The sequence below is a fragment of the Gossypium raimondii genome, chromosome 8 (assembly GCF_025698545.1).
Source record: "Gossypium raimondii isolate GPD5lz chromosome 8, ASM2569854v1, whole genome shotgun sequence".
NCBI classification, from domain to species: Eukaryota; Viridiplantae; Streptophyta; class Magnoliopsida; order Malvales; family Malvaceae; genus Gossypium; species Gossypium raimondii.
Window position 1 is genome coordinate 52,685,224 of NC_068572.1, and position 18,592 is coordinate 52,703,815.

The 18,592-nt window shown below is 31.3% G+C and overlaps 1 long non-coding RNA gene across 1 annotated transcript; it reads left to right on the top strand.

The window, feature by feature from the left end:
• The first annotated feature begins 15,975 nt into the window (after positions 1–15,975).
• LOC128042878 (uncharacterized) lies at positions 15,976–17,688 on the top strand. Its single transcript, XR_008198382.1, has 3 exons — positions 15,976–16,049; positions 16,523–16,606; positions 17,460–17,688. It is a non-coding gene; the product is annotated as an uncharacterized LOC128042878 (long non-coding RNA).
• The last annotated feature ends 904 nt before the right edge of the window (positions 17,689–18,592 follow it).

The window sequence follows — 18,592 nt, forward strand, 5'->3', positions numbered from 1 at the left end:
TGAGACAACGTGCCAAAAAAAAAGCAATCCACGAAGTAGTGGTATTTAAAGGAAAGGATTGATGATGGGCTATTGAGTAGATAGACATGCATGCATTGCATGGTTCAAGGGCAACTGAAGCCTGAGGGTACCGGCCTATCACAGAGATTGAGTAGTAAACGAACCAATGTATCTCCGAGTCCTGGGCAAATGCAAGCACCAACTTCTACATTAGTACCGACCAGACCACCAATGAGGGCGCAACATCGTGCTGCTGTGTTTTCGCCAACCGTTACATTCAAGGCCAGAAATCCCAACACCGGAGCACAGACCCTTAAATTTAGGCGGTTGCAGGAACTTGGAGGCGGAGGTGGCATCGGAGTTAGAGGTTGAGAGCTAACCAAAGTAAAGAAGTGAAGTGTACAAGCCCAATTATGCCTGGGCCCACATAATAAACCAAAACAAAAAATAACAGGCCCAAACCCAATAAACTAAACCTAAGCCCAATACAGACCCCAGCCCAAAAGCGTTAAAATTTTAGAAAACCCTAGGCAATAGTAGCGAACTTAGCGCTGCAACGGCCTTACCCTCCCACGCCTCCACGATTGTCACAGCACGACCCTCCGTGCAAGCGCACCTCTTCAACGGCTACCAAACCTGCGAAAAAATAGCATACATCGCTGCAATAATAGCAATAAACACTAACAATATAGCAAAGAAAATGGAAAAATAGGATAGCAAACAGAAACAGAAGGGATTTCTTTTGATTCTTTTTTTCTCATTTTTCATTTCGGCTATTTAAAGTCGTGTTTATATTGAACAGGGGGTTCTTCAGTGTAAAGGAATACAAAAACAAATACGAAATACAGAAAAAAGAAGAGAGAAATACATTTTTTCCATTGAATATAAAGGTGTTTTTTTTCGATTTTATCCTCTTTTCATTATTTTTGTGTTTATATTAATTTATAAAAGGGATAGGGGGAAGAGAAACTTACCTTTTTCGCCGGATTGGGCGTCTCCGTCGCCATCGGAGCACTGGCCCAGGTGATCGGCGGCGCAACGGGCTGGGGTTGAAGAAACCCTAGCAGAGGATTTTGTTTTTTTTCCTCCTTTCTACTGCAAATGTTTTTTCAAAAAAAAAGAAAAATTGTTATAAAACTAAAGAGCTAAACGGCGCCGTTCTTTGGGGGTGTCCGCGCGTTGACCCGACCCGCAGGTTGGGTCCGCGCCTCTCTACCCTAAATGGGTAATTTGCGCAATTGGACTCTGAGGTTTTGCAATTGTTTTAAATTTACTCTTTTATTTCTTTCAAATTTTTCTATATATTTTATTTCTGTTTCAATTCGGTCCACATTACTGCGTAGTGCTTGAGAGGTTTGGGTAAATTTCCCTTTGGATCCCCCTCATATAATGCGCGCGTTGCAAATTGGTCCCGTTCAATTTTAATTTCATTTTTTTTATTATTTTGTTTTTGCAATTTGTTTTTTTAAATTTAAATTTTTAAAATTATTACTATATAATTTATTATCATTTATTATTATTTCTATATGTATACACGCATTTTTAATATATAGTATATATACATATTTCTTTATATAATATATATGTTCTTAAAACTTATATAAATACATGCATTTTACATACGTTTTATATATATTTTATCTCTTTTAACTTTTATATATTTGATATTATATATATATTTATACATTTCTTTTATTCTGTAAATATACATATCCTCATACTTTCATATTTGTTTTTATATTATTTTATTCCTATAGTTTTTCATTCTTATATGCACATATATATATACATATTTTAATACATGCATAATTTATATATATATATATATATTTTCCTTTTGTTTTCATAGTTATTATAAATAAGTATATATGTATGTACACTTATATTTTACAAGACATATGTATTTTCCTTATTTTGTACACATACATATTTTCCGGAGATTATTATAAGTTACATTGTACATGTTTTTTACATACGTATACTTGTATATGTGTGTTAAATATATGCATACACATATTTTCAAATTTACTTGTATATTGTGCATGTGTTTACATATTTTGTAAATACATGTACATATATATTTTAAATTAAAATATTCGTATCATATTGTACATTAATTTTTAACATACCCTTTTGGAAATATAGTTTGGTTTTAACCATACATCAAAGTTATTTTCTTGATTCAAAGGTTTTTTTTTTTGAATAAAAGCAATATTCGAAGTTTGAGATTTTCGAGGGAAATTGAGCCCTAACGTATTGAGTTCTGATTTTCTTTGTTAATCTTAAATAACCGAGGATATTCTTTATTCAAAATGCATGAGTATAAAAATAATTTTTGGGAACTTAACTTGTTGTGTCCTAACGCATTAGGTGTGGAATGTTACTTTCTCAAAATGAAGATTTTCACATAAAATAAAAGTGATATTCAAAGTTCGGGATTATGAGGAATTGTACCCTAACGTATTGGGACTCGATTTCTTTACATAACTTGAACAATTGATTATCCTTTTTCAAATTTCATCATTTGAGCTGGTTTTAGAAATCTTTTTAACCTTCGACACTAAGACATTAAATGATTAATTTGGTACCGATTTTGGGCGTTACGAGGGTGCTAACCCTTCCTCATGCGTAACTGACTCCCGAACTCATTCTCTTAAAACTCGTAGACCAAAATAATTTTTAAGGTGGGCCGATCACACCTTAATAAAAGATTTGTGGTGACTCCAGTTTTATTTTTAAAGTCGACAACTGAAATTTTTGCTTTCAAAAAACGGTTTCAACAGCTTGGCGACTCCACTGGGGACTTTGAGAGTCGAGCCATAAACTGATTATATTTGTCTTTGTGTCGAAAATCAAAAGTTTTTAAAAAAATTTCATGAGTTCCCCTCGCATTCATTGTGATATGTTTGCATGATAGGTCCGAGTCGACTAATTTGTATTTGCATTTTGCATTTCATAAGTTGGTCAGTTTTACCCCTTTAAGTGGGAGCGAGAAACTAGTCCTTCGTAAGGTTTTCACCTCCGTGCAGGGTAGTGGACCGCTTCCGGGATACATCCGTACCTATGTCTTCGTGAGATTTTCATCTCCGTGCAGCCATAGGGAAATGTATCCCCCTGAACTGAACTCGATTCATATGAGCCTATAATGGGTGAGGATCGAGGAATCTGCTAGTTCGGGTACCCTTACTCTAGAAACTAAACCTTATATAGTAAGCTTTAAGAACTTGCCCTAGGTAGAGCTATACCAAACCCTAGTGGATTCCTGAATAAATGTTCTTGCTATTTCATGTTTGTATTGGATTATATCTTTTTGGTGTGATACTGACTTGTGTTTTTTTTTTTTTTGGTTGCATGACATCATGATTGCATTGCATTTGCATCTTAGAAAAGAGATGTTGATTTGAGTTTGATTACTAGATTAGAAAGCTTGTTATGGAATACGGGTTTTTTGATAAGGTGGAAGATAATACGGTGGTCCGAAGAAAACATGGCACGAAAAGCCTAACAAGAGGAGTATACGACTTTGTTGTATGACCTGAGGATCCAAATTGTCAAAGTTTATTCAAAAGTCATCAAAGGTCCCAATCTCATAAAGAAGCTAAGGAACGTGAATAAGCAAGGATTTACGATCTAGATCAAACAAAAAAGAGATCAAATTCGTGAGATGTATCTTAATATCTGAAGGGTCGATGTCTTCACTTGAAGTATGAGGTAAAGCCGTATATATATGTCCGCTTTATGTAAAGAGATTTGTTTTCTAGTAAAGTTTTCTAGTAAAAATTGAACATGAATCAACGTCTCTTTTCACATTTCATTTCATGCATTTGCATTACTTTACATCATATGCATCAAAGATTATTAAATGATCCTAATTAACTAAAATCATTGCTTAGTTAACCTAGAAACCAACCAATCAACCAAACACCGTTACGGTACTCGAGCAAAGATTAAGGACATGGATCAGAGATTGGAAAAACTCGAACAGTGTCAAAAGGAGATGCAAGACCGACTTCAGCTACAGGTGCAAGAGCGGTTAGATAAGATGCAACAGCATATGTCTGAGAAGATGCGAGAATCCCAAGATGATATGATGGCGAAGCTAACCAAACTGTTGACTGGAGGAGGTGATAAGGGAAAGGGTCCCGTGGCTGATGTCGATGAACCACTCTATCCTCCAGGCTTTACTCCTCCACATGTTTAAACTCAAGTTGAATATCCACACAAACCCACTGTCACAATTAGGCTTCAGCAGTCCCAGGCCAGTGCTTCAAACTTTCAAGCTAGATTGGGCTCTAACCTCGAAAACTACCCTGTTAACTCTGTCATTCCTAACTTCGATGAAGTGGTTGAAAAGGAAAGAATAAATGAGGAGTTACCAAAGCAGCTAGAGGAAAGGTGCAAATGGCTCGAGGAGAAATTCAGGGCGATGGAAGTCACCGAAAGTTATCGAGGCATTAACGCAAAAGAGCTGAGTTTAGTGCCATATTTAGTACTCCTTCATAAGTTTAGAATGCTTGAGTTCGAAAAGTACAATGGGACAAGCTGCCCAGAAGCTCATATCACCATGTTCTGCAGGCGAATGGCTGGATATGTTAACAATGACTAGCTCTTAATACACTATTTCCAAGATAGCCTAGCAGGGGCAGCATCTAAGTGGTACAATCAGCTGAGCCGTACCACGATTGGTTCATGGAGGGACTTGGCACAAGCATTCATGAAACAGTATAATCATGTGACAGACATGGCTCCTGATAGAATTACCCTTCAAAACATGGAGAAGAAACCGAGCGAAAGCTTTAGGCAGTACGCACAAAGATGGAGGGAAGTCGTCGTCCAAGTTCAACCACCGCTCTTAGAGAAAGAAATGACGATGCTTTTTATAAATACATTGAAAGCCCCGTTCATCACACATATGTTAGGAAGTGCCACAAAAAGCTTTTCTGACATAGTCATGAATGGTGAAATGATTGAAAGCGCCATAAGGAGCGGGAAAATTGATGCAGAGGAGAGTAACAAGAGTCAATCTCAAGGAAAAGAGAAAATGAGGTGAACAACACGAGTTACTCTAAACCAGTTATTGTGAGTCAGCCAAGAAAGGTGGCTACTAACCAACAAGGTTTATTAAGACAAGAATCTAGAGTGAAACCAGGTACTAAGAAGGTCCAGTTCACACCAATTCCGATGTCATATAAGAATCTGTATCAAAGCTTGTTTGATGCGCATGTAGTTGCTCCTCATTACTTAAAACCTCCACAACCTCCGTATCCTAAGTGGTATGATGCAAACGCGTAATGTGACTACCACGCGGGAATTACGGGGTACTCAATAGAGAATTGCATTACCTTCAAAAAGTTAGTTGAAAAATTCATCAACATGGGTATTGTCAAGTTGGGTGACTCATCAAGTGCAGAAAATCCGTTACCCAATCATGATTGAGGATGGAGGGACTGCAATGTATGAAGAAGTGGTTGAGAAGTTTGCACATCGATGCCATATATGCAGACACAATTAAAAGGGTCCTTGTTAGATATTTGTCTTAGAGATGTTTTAAATAATGCGACTGCAGAGGAAACCCCTAAAATATTTAGAGTCTGTTAGAGTAATGTTCAGAACACACTTGTTGCTTTCAGCCTAGAAGCAATAGGAATTTCTTTGTGAAATAGGCTCACATCTGAACATTATTATTTTAATGAAATACATCTTTGAGCAAATGTTCTTTCATTCTTTACGATTTTTCTTTTTTTCATTCTTTTAGATTTTTTCTACCAAATTATTCATTCATTCATTCATATTATTCATACATTCTTTTGTATATTCTTTGGTACCCACCATGGGTCCCCAAATATCAATGACATGAGTGACACTGCTACAGACTCAGAATCTCCTTTTGGGTGAGACATGTGTTTATAGGGATCTCACAACTTTGAAGGTGACATGGATTGTAGCTTATCTCCAGACTTATTGAGGATGGTAGAGGATAGACAGATCCTACCTCACAAAGAATCATTAAAAGTTGTGAGCTTGGTGAAGATTGGAATTGATATAACTTCAAAGACAAAGTATGACATTGTTGAGTTACTTCAAGAATTCAAAGATATCAACGCATGGTCATACCAGGATATGCCCAGGTTAAGCACTGTCATTATAATCTGAACAACAGCACGATATCAAAAATTTGCAGTATGTCAAGATTAATATCATTAATGATGCAGTGAAAATTCTACCGAAGCAGTGTGAGACCTAGCTTGTATAAAAAAAACATATTTTGTGAAAACAATTTAAAAATCATGCTTAATAATCCTTTCTTTAAAAAATTACTTTAAAAAGGGCTCGCCTTAAAATTGCAAGGTCAATACTTTCAGAATAATTTAAAAACCCGATACAGGGTTAGCTCGCACATAATTTTTAGAAAAATTCGAACAAGATCCGTCTTAGGTCGCAAGACCAATTCGCACATATCAGAATCTCGTACAGAGTCGGCCTTAAGTCGTAAGACCAGTTTAGTCACATAATGCTTATTAAGAAGTTGATGAGTACTCACAGTCTTTTGTATACCAATTAGAAGGCTTTCAAATGAGCTTACAAAATAGAAAGCTCGCACGAAGTAGAGCTAAACAGAAAGCTCACACAAAGAAAAGCTAAACAGAGAGCTCGCACAAAGTAGAGCTAAACAGAGAGCTCACATAAAGTAGAGCTAAAACATTTGTTTATAAAAAGATCGCACGTTAAATGGCTTTAAAACATAGTTTAAAAACCATCATTTTCAAAATATTCTTAAAACATTGGCTCGCATAGGAGCTCGCATAAAACTGTGCTTTAAAATTATCTTTTCAAAATTGAAATTTTAAAAATAAAGTTTCGTAGCTTAAATTAGAACTTTTCAAAAAAAAAACTTACTTTTGGTTTCAAAAATAGAGTTCTACAATATGTAATGTCATTCACAATAGTGAAATTCATAGTCCGAGACATGGGTAAATGATATCCTTTCATTAACATTACATGGTTAATGAAAAGCAAGCGTGGTCACGAATTATTCGTCTTTGTGATGAATGATTTGATTACTATTTGATAGTAATTGGTTTTTCATGAAGGAAGATGTAATGATTATCATGAGATAAAATATGATCATATTGAGAGAATGAATGTTATCTCAAAGAGATTAAGAATATCTTATGAGGGTAACACACTTATGAAAATGTCGTTAGACGATCACTAATCAAGTTACTTTCGTGATGGTATGTCATTAGGGAGAGCTTAGTCACGATTCTATAGTAGAATGACTTCATGGCTAAATGAGTTTAAAATTAATAGGCAAAAAGATGGAACTTAATTATAAATCATTTGAGTCATAATCACATATGTTCAATTGGTCCCACCACTAACTCATTGAAACCAAAAATGAATTTCATGTTGAATCAAATGAACAGAAATGAATAGGAATGTGAAAATGGAGAAATGAGAAATATTTGGAAATGATTATGCTTTTATCCAAAATGAAAAATGAAAATGGAGAAATGGAACCATTTGAAAATGAATGTGATTTTCTCCAAAATGAAAATGACCTATAAATGAATTTAGTTTTTTGAATTAAATGGAGTTCGAAAATGAAAATAAATTTGAACATAGCGTTAAGTGTAGAAATATTAAATATATTTTCTCATAGATTCTTTTATGGTAAAGTCGTCATGATTTTAACAAAATTAGAAATGGGTTGAGAAGATTATTTAATTAGAAATATATTGAGATGTTTATTTTGGGAAATAGAAAAATAAATATTAGGTTAGATCGAATTATAAAGTATTGGGTGAAAAATTCAAAAAGTACTTATAATTGGACCTGACATGGGAAAGGCCCAAAAGCTCCTCATGTTAAAGGGAGGGGCGATAAACCCTAGTATTATTAACTAGGGTTGTCACCCCCTATACTTTTAGTTAGACTAGGAGTTTATTTTTCTAGTTGAAATAAACTTCTACAATTCAATAAGGGATTTACTTCTTCTTTTAAATATATGGCACCAATAAGGCAAAATACTGAACTTTCAGATATTGTTACTCTGCTAGAAAATAGAAAGATTTTTATTCTCTAAGTATTAAAACTACTTTCGAGAATAACAATTCTGGTGGTTTCTATTAATAAAAGATTTTCCGTTTTTAAACTAAAACAAAGAAAACTATTTCTAGTTCTATGTTTGATTTGAATCGTTTGAGCCCATACTCGAAATATTTCGTGGTACGAGAATAGCAGAAAAGGTCATTCGATTGAAAGCTAGGAAAAAAAAGGATCTGTCTATCTGAAAACATATGTGCAAATTTGGTTAAAGGTTTATTACTATAAATATCATAAACTGACTTGATTTTCAATATTTTTATTTTCTGTTGTGCAAAAAAATTGTTTTCAAACTGAATTTTTTCCAACAATCTAGAGCAATCTAAGTTGTCTGCAAACAGTAAAGAAGTTGAAGCAAATCCAAAGAGTAAAGCTTTAAAGCTTGGATCAATGATTCTCGATTTTACTAAAGGGAAGAGAGATTGCAAGTAGAAAGGGTTGATGCTTGTGGACATCAACATCACAAGCAAAGAAGAAGTGCTCTTGTTGTTACAAGGGCATCAAACCTATTTATTTCTGAAAAATTTGTAGGTAAACTTGGTCTCTCAGTAAGTAAATCAACTAAGAAGATTTAGACTATTAATTCCAAATAGGTCCTAATCTTGGGAATAGCACAATGAGTTGAGTTTCAGATCGATCAATAGAAAGACAAAGAAGACTTTAAGGTAATTCACTTAGATAATTAGGGCTTCGTGCTTGGTGACAAGATTGATGCTTTGTTGATTCCTTTTGCCGATTACACTTATATCTTGGATACTCGACAACAACAATGTGTTGTCCTAGTGAGTCAAGACATAAAGGGCGAAACCAATGTGCTGTCGATAATCTAACTAGGCAAGGATGTTTCATGTGGTGGGAATATTAACTTGGTAGATCAATGTGCTACAAAAACCCCTTTGGAAATGCTAGAGGGGCAAAATACTAATATGAAACCAATTGAGTTATCAGCGGGGTTACCACTTATGAGAAAGGATTGTTGTGCATCAAAATTTGGGGGGAAAGTGATGATGCAAACTAGACAATGGGAGAGAGTAAATGCTACAAGTGAGATACAGTTCAAACACATATGTAGTGTTTTACATTATGACTTTTCATTGGGTTAGCAAAGACACAAGTTCCCTTTCAGAGTTCTGAAGTGAGTAAGTCGAGGGGCTTACAAACCAGAGTTAGCAGCAATACTTAAGGTTAACCTGGTGTTTAATGCGGGAGTGCTAAAGTCTATTTGTGCCTCGATCGGGGCAAGTCACAATGGGGGTAAGTAAGAGCGATGGCCTCTTACAATCGAGATGTACAAGAGAGAAATAAAGTGTGAGTTAGGCAATAACGGAGATATAAATCAAGGCAAATGTTCCAAAAGGCGAAACTACCTAACAGAGAGAGTAGTTGGGAATTAGCCAAGGCATTGAGACTGTTTCGGAATGAGTCAAACCAGTGTCATTCTGAGAATGCAATGATGGCATTACGAGATGGTTGGAGAAGAAGCCTTGGACCAAAGTCCATTACCATTGTGCACAGAATGCCTTATGGAGGTCAACAGATTAAATAGGGCTCATTTGACCCGCTTGAACTGACCCAACTCGTGGAATATTTGGAGAAGCTTGTCTACTTGAAGTCTTGGTGGCCTAGAGAAACACTCCAATAAAACTTGAGTTACCAGGGTAATTAATGAAAATCCTAAAGGATAAAGATATATAGAGTTGAAATCCCTTAGGGCTCTCATTTTGTAGATAGACACAAATCTTAATTGTCGATGGAACTCAATTTGTACTATTGGATTTAGGGGAACTCAACTATAAATAGAGACATTCCCCCTCATTTGTAGGCACTTAATTGTAAACTTTCAAAGTAATAGAATACTTTTGAGAGCATTTACTCAAACACTTGGTGTGCACTATTTTCTGTGGCTTTTTGCTTGTTCATAGCATGTTTTGTTTTTCGAGTTTGCTTCTATTTTGCTTCAATGCTTTGGAGAATTTTTATTAGAATTTTAATTTTTTGAGAGTAAGCTAACTTAGGCAGGATTTGAACCCAAGAAATCGCCTAAAGTCACGTGGTTTGTCAGGCAAAAATTCTAATCCCGTGATACTAGAATCAAGGTTGGATTGATTTACTCGCTATTTAATTTATATATATATACATTATAATTATGTTTCAAGATGTCGTAACAAAGAAAACACTTACGATCTCTTGATTAATATATATATTCGATTCTTATTCTTTTAATTTTTATAATTTGCTTTAATGCGAATGGAACATTGACCATAATGAAGGGAAAATGAATAGCCTTAATTAAGAGTTCATAGGTTTGAAATTTAGAAAGATAAGACTGCCAAAAGGAACTATAAAATGATACAAATTTAGTAACATAAATAGGATGTTTAGAGTCTATTATGTGTTATGTGTTTCATCATCCCATAAGTATAGATACATATATACTAGGTAAGTGAAAAATTATATAAATACATATTTATTAAAATTTATTATAATGATAAAATTAATTAATTATTATACATAATATTTCAAATTCAAGTTTCATATAATTATTTATATTATCTTTACCCAGGCATGATTATCATTTTTATATATGATGGTTTGGCATACTTATATAATTTCTAAAACTGGTTGGAAATAGGTAGGCAAATATACCCAATGGGGACCTCATTATCCACTCGTTATTAAGTAGCGATAACGTTTTGGTCAATTAAAAGCCCCAATTGAGACATCCTATTTTATTTTATTTTACTTTGTGGTAATTTTTATGTTTGTGTTACAACATTTTTAAGATTAAAATATGTATTTATAAGGTACGATTTAATCCTTAAAATATATCCATTTTCTATTTTAGTATTTAAATTGTTTTGGTAAAATTTGATATTATAGTTTGTAATCCATTAAAAATGCCACACAATAACTTTTATATTTTCTTAAAAATATTACTTATTTTTTTACTTAAAAATACATTTATTAATTAATAAATATTAGATATATTTTAATTCTTTTATTTCCCATGTTCTCTCTCTCTGTACTTCATCTTCTTCCTCACTTCTCCATCTTTCTTCCCAACACAAATCAATTTTAAATATTTTCAATAATATTCTAAACGGTATGTATTTTAATATTTTAATATTTTTATAAAAATTCTCATTTAATTAATTTATATTTATTCGAATTATATTATTTTGAGATTATGAATATTTTATTTTCTTAAATGTTAATACATGACTATAAAATTTTGAAAAAGAAAAGAAAAGAAATAAAATCTGTACATCACATGAGCCAAAAACTGGTTTACTTAATTTGATTGTGATATTTCAAGTTGTATTCACATAAAATTTTCAATAAATTTAAAATATTGAGCTAATTTTCATATTCAATAATGGAAAGAAGAAAATGGTTAGAAATGAAGAGGCAAATATAGCCACAATTATTGAGTCGTTTTGGCCTAACTAAAACAGTGGAAGCCAAATGCATTAATGCGTAATTTAAATTTTAGTCCTACACATTAATTTTTATATATTTTTATTTTATCATTTTCCTCAACTTTGTTGTAGATGTGGCCCTCAAAGTTTAAATTATTCGTTCTTTGCATATTAAATAGGATTTAAACAAGTATTTTAAATTTAATTCAAATAATTTATATATTAATCATATTTTATTTAAAATATATACAATATTAGCGTAGAATAAGTTTTAAAAATGATACCAACTCTGATCAATCTAGAACTTTCTTTGAAAATACACAATATAAAATTTTTACCTTTGAATTTGGCGTCTTATTTTATATATTTTTATATCGTGCATACAATTTATTTAAATTTAATTTGAATTGTATCATATTTAAAATTATTTTACACTAATATTTTATAAAAATTTTAAAAACATTTTGATTTGAATTGAATTAAAAAATTTTGTTCAAATCCAATTTATTACTGAAATGAACAAATAATTCAAACTTTGGGGAAACATTAATACCATTCAACGAGTAAATTACACATTTTTGAAATTTGAAACTTTTTATGTTTTTCATAATTTTAAATTTTTTAAAATAATTATTTAAATAATTTTTTCTATTTTCTAATTTTAAAGAGTTTTTCATAATTTCTGGAAAACTTTTCAATAAATTTTTAAATGAAAGTTCAAAATTTTTATTTAAAAATATAAATTTTATGTATTTGTAAAGAGTAATTATTAAATTAAAAAACTATAAACATTAAGGGTTAAAAAATTACTTTTAGCTTTTTCATAATTGCCTCATCAGCAACTCTAACTATAAAAGTGGATAAAAAGTAGGGGTGAGTATTTGATCGAGTCGAGTCGAATCGAGTTAAAAAAAATTTCAAGTTAGTCGAGTTGACAAATCCTATTTTAGCAACCGAACTCAATTTGAATTTTTTTCGAATCGGATCGAATCAAGTCAAAAAATTTCGAGTCAAGTTGAGTCGAGTTAACAAATCTTATTATTTATTCTCAATGTTGCGTTTACATGAGCCGATTATTTTAACTAGTAAATGAAGTACAAAATTATTTAACTACATAAACAATATAATGGTTTTGCCTTTTAAATTAATGAGTAAACATTTATCAAAACAACATGGTTTTGCCTTTTAACTTAATGGTTTTGACTTTTAACTTTAAAAAAGGTAAAATTTATCAAAACAATGTAGTTTTGCCTTTTCTTATTCGGATATTCGGATAACTCGAATTGTGTAATTTATATTCGAGTTAAACCAAAAATTTAAATTTTTATTCGAGTTGATCCAAATAACTTGATTAACTCAAATAACTTAAACTATTTAATTCAAAATTTAAAAATTTATCGAATTTTTGAATCGAATCAATTTTGCTCCCCTAATAAAAAGACTAAAATTTTAAATAAAAATTATAAAGATTTAATATCTCAAAAATAAGATATAGGGATTAAGTTTTAACTTTTAACATAGTACAAATTAGTTATTCACAAAGCACAATTACAATATTTACATAAATAGGGTACTACTTATTTTATTCTTCAAAATATATGTAATATTATGCTTTCTTTTATGATATAAAATATTCAAACTTTAAAATTTATATTTTTAGGCATGCAACCAGAAATTATTAGAATTAATAAAATTATTTTATTATAAGATTCTGTATATAATATTTCAGTTATTTCTAATAGATAATATTTCAGTGTGAAGTTTCATAAAAATTGTGGGTAAAAGTATTAGAGAAATCCCTAATTAGAGATTAATTGTATTTTAGTCTTTTAATAAAAATGGATAAATTAACCCTTATGCATTTTGAAACTGTAAATTAATTTCTCCATTAAATTTTTTCTGTTAAATAATGACGTGGAACCTTAAATCAATGCTGAAAATTATTTTTATGGGTAAACTATAAAAAAGTCACCCAACTATGTTTTCATTCACTTTGTTCACCTAACTATTAATTTTTTCGATTTAGTCACTAAAATTTTCAAAATTAAGTATTTTAATCATTATGAGTAAATGTGGACCTTTTTATTGGTCTAGTAAAAAATTAGCTCTTTAATGTTTACACATTCTATTAATTTGATTCTATATATAAAAAATTCAACAAATTTAGCCCTTAATGTTTACTGAAATTAATCATTTTAGTTCTAATTTAAAAAAAAAATTGGCCCTCAAAATTTACAAAACTGTCAATTTAGTTCTAACTCTAAAAATTTAAAAATATTTTTATAAAAAAATTATTTTTAATCATTTATAACACATTGAATAACTAGTGATGAAAACAAGGCAGGGCAGATTTTTTGCCTTTCTCGACCCTAACCTAATGCTCTACTGCCATGCCTCAACTCGACCTCAACTTTAAAAAAAATTCAACCCGCTCCAAACCTGAAGTAAAAAATTAATTAATAAATAGAATCTCAAAAATTTATACTATAATTTATAAGATGTAGGCCAAACCTAATCAAAATATATATATTTTTTAAATAGATGTGCAATTTGCTATATGCCTTAAATGTGCACCCAACTATTTATAATAATATTTATAGTAAGGTTGTTGTATTGCAATTGACACTATGCTGATTAGCTTAGTTTACATTATTGTTGTTTTAGAGATCATGCTTATTAACAAGGTCGCTAATAGGGATATAATTAAAGTTGAGTTCAATTCAACATTATTTTAAGCATGAACTCTATTTGATATAAAATTAAATTATTCGAGTTTAATTAGTTTTTTTCATGTAATTTGTTGATAGGAAGCATAATATTATATGACATATGGAAAGTAATTGACATTGTGCATAAGTTCGGGTTATGACACATGAATTACGAGTTGAAATTAGTTCTTGAATGGGTTATAAATACAATGTGCTATTGATATTACTATTGTCATTATTATTTATTATGCATTATTGATTTGAATCATGAAAGTACTACTGAGCTTTATTGCTCAACATACGGTTTGTTTATTTCCACACTAATTAAATGCTAAAGTTACATATTTTATGTAATTAAATTGGTTAATTTATGAGAGTGCACCACTAATTTTTCCATGTTTATATTGAATTTTGTGCAGGGATGCAATTTGGGGCTAAATAGAAGAAAAATGAAACAATTGGGCTAGATTGAAGAAAGAAGCAAAGAAAGAGGGCCAAAGCAGAATTTTTCCAAGATTAATTAGCTGAAATTTTTGTTGACTTAGTGGGAGATTATGTTGAGATTTTTTTTATATCATGGAATATTTTTCCTTAATTTTCTATGACTAGTTGGCTCCTAATTTAGTAAAGCCACTAGTATAAATAGAAGCTACATTGTTCATTTATTCATCAAGCAAAAAATCAAGCTTTCATCCTTGAATACATTCTCTCCTCTCTGCCAACGAATTTATTTGTAGTATTTAGTTTCTTTTACTTTCAATTCCTTTCCAGCTTGTTACCTCTTAGACCATTTACAATTCCTTTTTCAAACTTTCTTTTCACTCCCAGTAGCTAACCCAATTTAATACATCACCAAAATTCCAGCCCCTCATACTCAATCACGCCACTCATCTTTTTCACCCATTTTTACCTTATTTAATTTATCCAATACCAACATGCCCCAAACCTTAGCCAACTAAATCTATTTTCAACTTTAGGTCGGAATTAGCCTCATCAAGACCCGTGAGTTACGAACCCGAGCAAATTAACTCCTAAATTCCAATACTTATTATTTCTCCGGATTAAGAGTATGATTTTGTCAACTCACAAAGTCAGATCAACATTAAGTCAAAAAAGTCTTGATTTAGTGTGGTTAGACGTACAGTTGGAATTCCGAAAGGATCGATTCTAATCGGTTTTCTGTGAACACATTGGTGTGCCAAGTGGAGATTGCTGTTTGGTTCCGTCAAGGGAAGTAGTAACCGGATTTAAATGTCCCACGCGGTTGAGGGCATTGGTTCGAGCTAGGCTCTTCTAGAACGCAAAGCTGCCGGAGTTCTAAATCACGAACGTGTGACAGCCTGATTTTGACCCTAATTGGAACAGTGGTTTCGGGACCACAAGTTCGAGTCTAAAAAATATTTTAATATTATTTTCTGTGTTAATTATGTTTGAATTTACATATGTGAAAGTTTCGTGAATTTATTTTATTGTTTGTGTGCTAAATTTGAGAAAAGGGCTTAATCGCGTAAAATAAAAATTTAATGGTTAAATATGAAAGTGCCTAATTGTTGTTGTCTTTACAATTTGGAGGTTCTATGATGCAATTAGCCCACTATATAAGTTAGTGGAAGAAAATGGTCAAGAATGACCTTATATTATATGTTATATATATTAACTTATAAAGGTTAAATTAGTAAATAAAATATTATAATGCATTTATAATAAAACAAAACATAAATTAAAAGCATTATCATGTTCATCTTGCCGAAAGTTGCTAAAGAAAAAGAAAAGAAAAGAGCTTTGAAGCATTCGGCCATTACTAAGCTCAATCAAGGTATGTTTCGGTTTCGGTTTTTGATGATTTTTAAGTTTTTGAGATCGTTGCTTCGAGTACTACAAAGCCCATGCTTGAATTTTTGAATTGGTTGTGTATTTTGTGATATGCCATTGAAGAGATCTTGTTGTTTTTGTTGTTAGATTATGGAAAATAAATATATGTTGTTAGATTTTCATGTTTTAATTAGTAATTTTTGATAAAAATGTGTATTAAGGACTAAATTAAGAAAAGTGTAAATCGAGGGGTCAAAATGTGAAATAAATGAAATGTGTGGACTTAGATAGACTATAAGAATATTCAGCCCTAGCATGATACATGCAAATTTTGTGTATTTTGTGTTTTATGTAATAGGGACTAAATTGTAAAAAGTGTAAAATGTCAGGGGCAAAATGGTAATTTGTCCATTTATGTGTTTTTGGATTAAATTGAATGGAATTATGCTTAAATAAGTTTAATTTGAATATGTTTAGATCATGAACCAAAGAAAACGGATTTGGATCGGGGAAAAACAAAAACAATCGAATAGTTGTTTATTCCGTCCGTCGATATCCGAGGTAAGTTTATAAGCAAATAGATGTTATAATTTTTAATTAAATGTGAATTATATGTGCTGAAATGAATATGTGAATAAATATATGTATTAGCCGAATGTGTACAAGCTTGGCAGCTATGTTTATGAATTTGTTTCGACTGAGTTACGACGTTCGAAAGCCCCGTATGAGCCTTAGGAATAGTTAGGATATGTATGTCATGACATAGGATTTCGATATGTATTTTCGTGTAAGACCACGTCTGGGACTTTGGCATCGACTTGTGTATACGTGTAAGACCATGTCTGGGACATTGGCATCGTATTTGATTTGTGTAAGACCACATGCAGGACAATGGCATCGATATGTGATTACATGTAAGACCACGTGCGGGACGTTGGCATTGTACGAGCCTTCCGACTATCCGAGTATCATTTTAATTTGAATGGTTCAACGGGTAAAGATAAGTTGCGTCATTTAATGTTTAAATCGAGCTAAGTGACCGGTATGTGATAATTGATTATCTATTTGAAAATAAGGTAAGTTGTATACTTGAATTGATGATATGAAGTTATGTGAAATATGAATTATGTGATTGCATATTTGAATATATATGTATTCGACCTTTGATGTATATGTGTATTGAGGAAAGTGATGATTAGTTATATTAATGTTCAATTGATTATTTGGTAAAGAGGAAGTTATTACAAATTATATAAGTTTTGATATATAAGTTGATAAATTGAATTATATGTGAAATTATAATGGTTTATTACTAATTGTCTAGCTTAATTTACGTAAATGATTAAATATTTATTTGCTTATGACTTACTAAGCTTTGATAGCATACAGTGTGTAATCGCTTTCTGTTTTATAGATTTGGAAGTTGGTTATGAGCTCGACGATCGTCAGAGAAGTCTATCACACTATCGAGTACTGTTTTCGGTATTTTACTAAGTTTGAAATTGAACTTATGGCATGTATAGTCTAGTTAATATGTTTGATTTCGGGTATGTTAATATGAGTCATGCGAAAATGGCTTATTTATTTTATTAAGCATGGTTTTTATGCTTTTGATCAAGTGTTAGATATGTTGATTTTGGTATCTCGGCTATGGAATATTTATTTATGTGAATTATGTTTGATATGTTTTGTTAAGAATGTGGTAAATAATTCGGCATAGGTGAGCTTAGTTGAAGCATATAAGTGAAGTGAGTTTGGTATATATATGTTATGGTGTTTTAGTCATGTGCTTCGGCAATGAGGTAAATGATATTCAAGCTTAATTAATCTTGGTTATGTGTTTTATATATATATATATATATATATATATATATATATAATATGTGTGATATGTTTGGTTTTGGTGTTTTGCTATGGTTTATTTATAAGTAAATATATGTGAATCTTGTTTGATATGCTTTGTTAAGGTATTGTTATGTAATTTAGTAATTAAGTGAACTCGGTTATGGCATATAGGTGAAGTGCTAAGTAAATCATAGATAAAATGATAGTTAAATTTAGTTTCTAAGAGTATATTTACATTAATAAATTGATTTGATGAAACTAGTAATGTGCATGTGTATGTACGGTTATAAGGTATGGAAGAACATGTATATATTTGGTCATGATCTAGACCTATTTTGGAAGTGTGTTTTATGCTATAAATTGGTGTATGGATATAGGTTTGGAAAATGTGAAGTGATATGTATGATTTTATTATTTGAATCGATATGGTTTGATTAGGAAATGACATATTTTGACTTATGATTTAATGGCTAAATCTTGTACAATTTATGAGGTTATTTATGGATGCCAATTTGTTATGAAATAAATTAGGAACGTGGAGTATTTAATAAAGGTACGATTTGCTCATGCAAGTGGACTTAATATTCGATTTTGAATTTGTAAAATGATATGAATTGTATGGATTTTGGATATGGCTAAAATGGTGTATTCATATGCATAAACTTGTAATAGATAAATATGCATGTTTTGGTCTTTTAAATG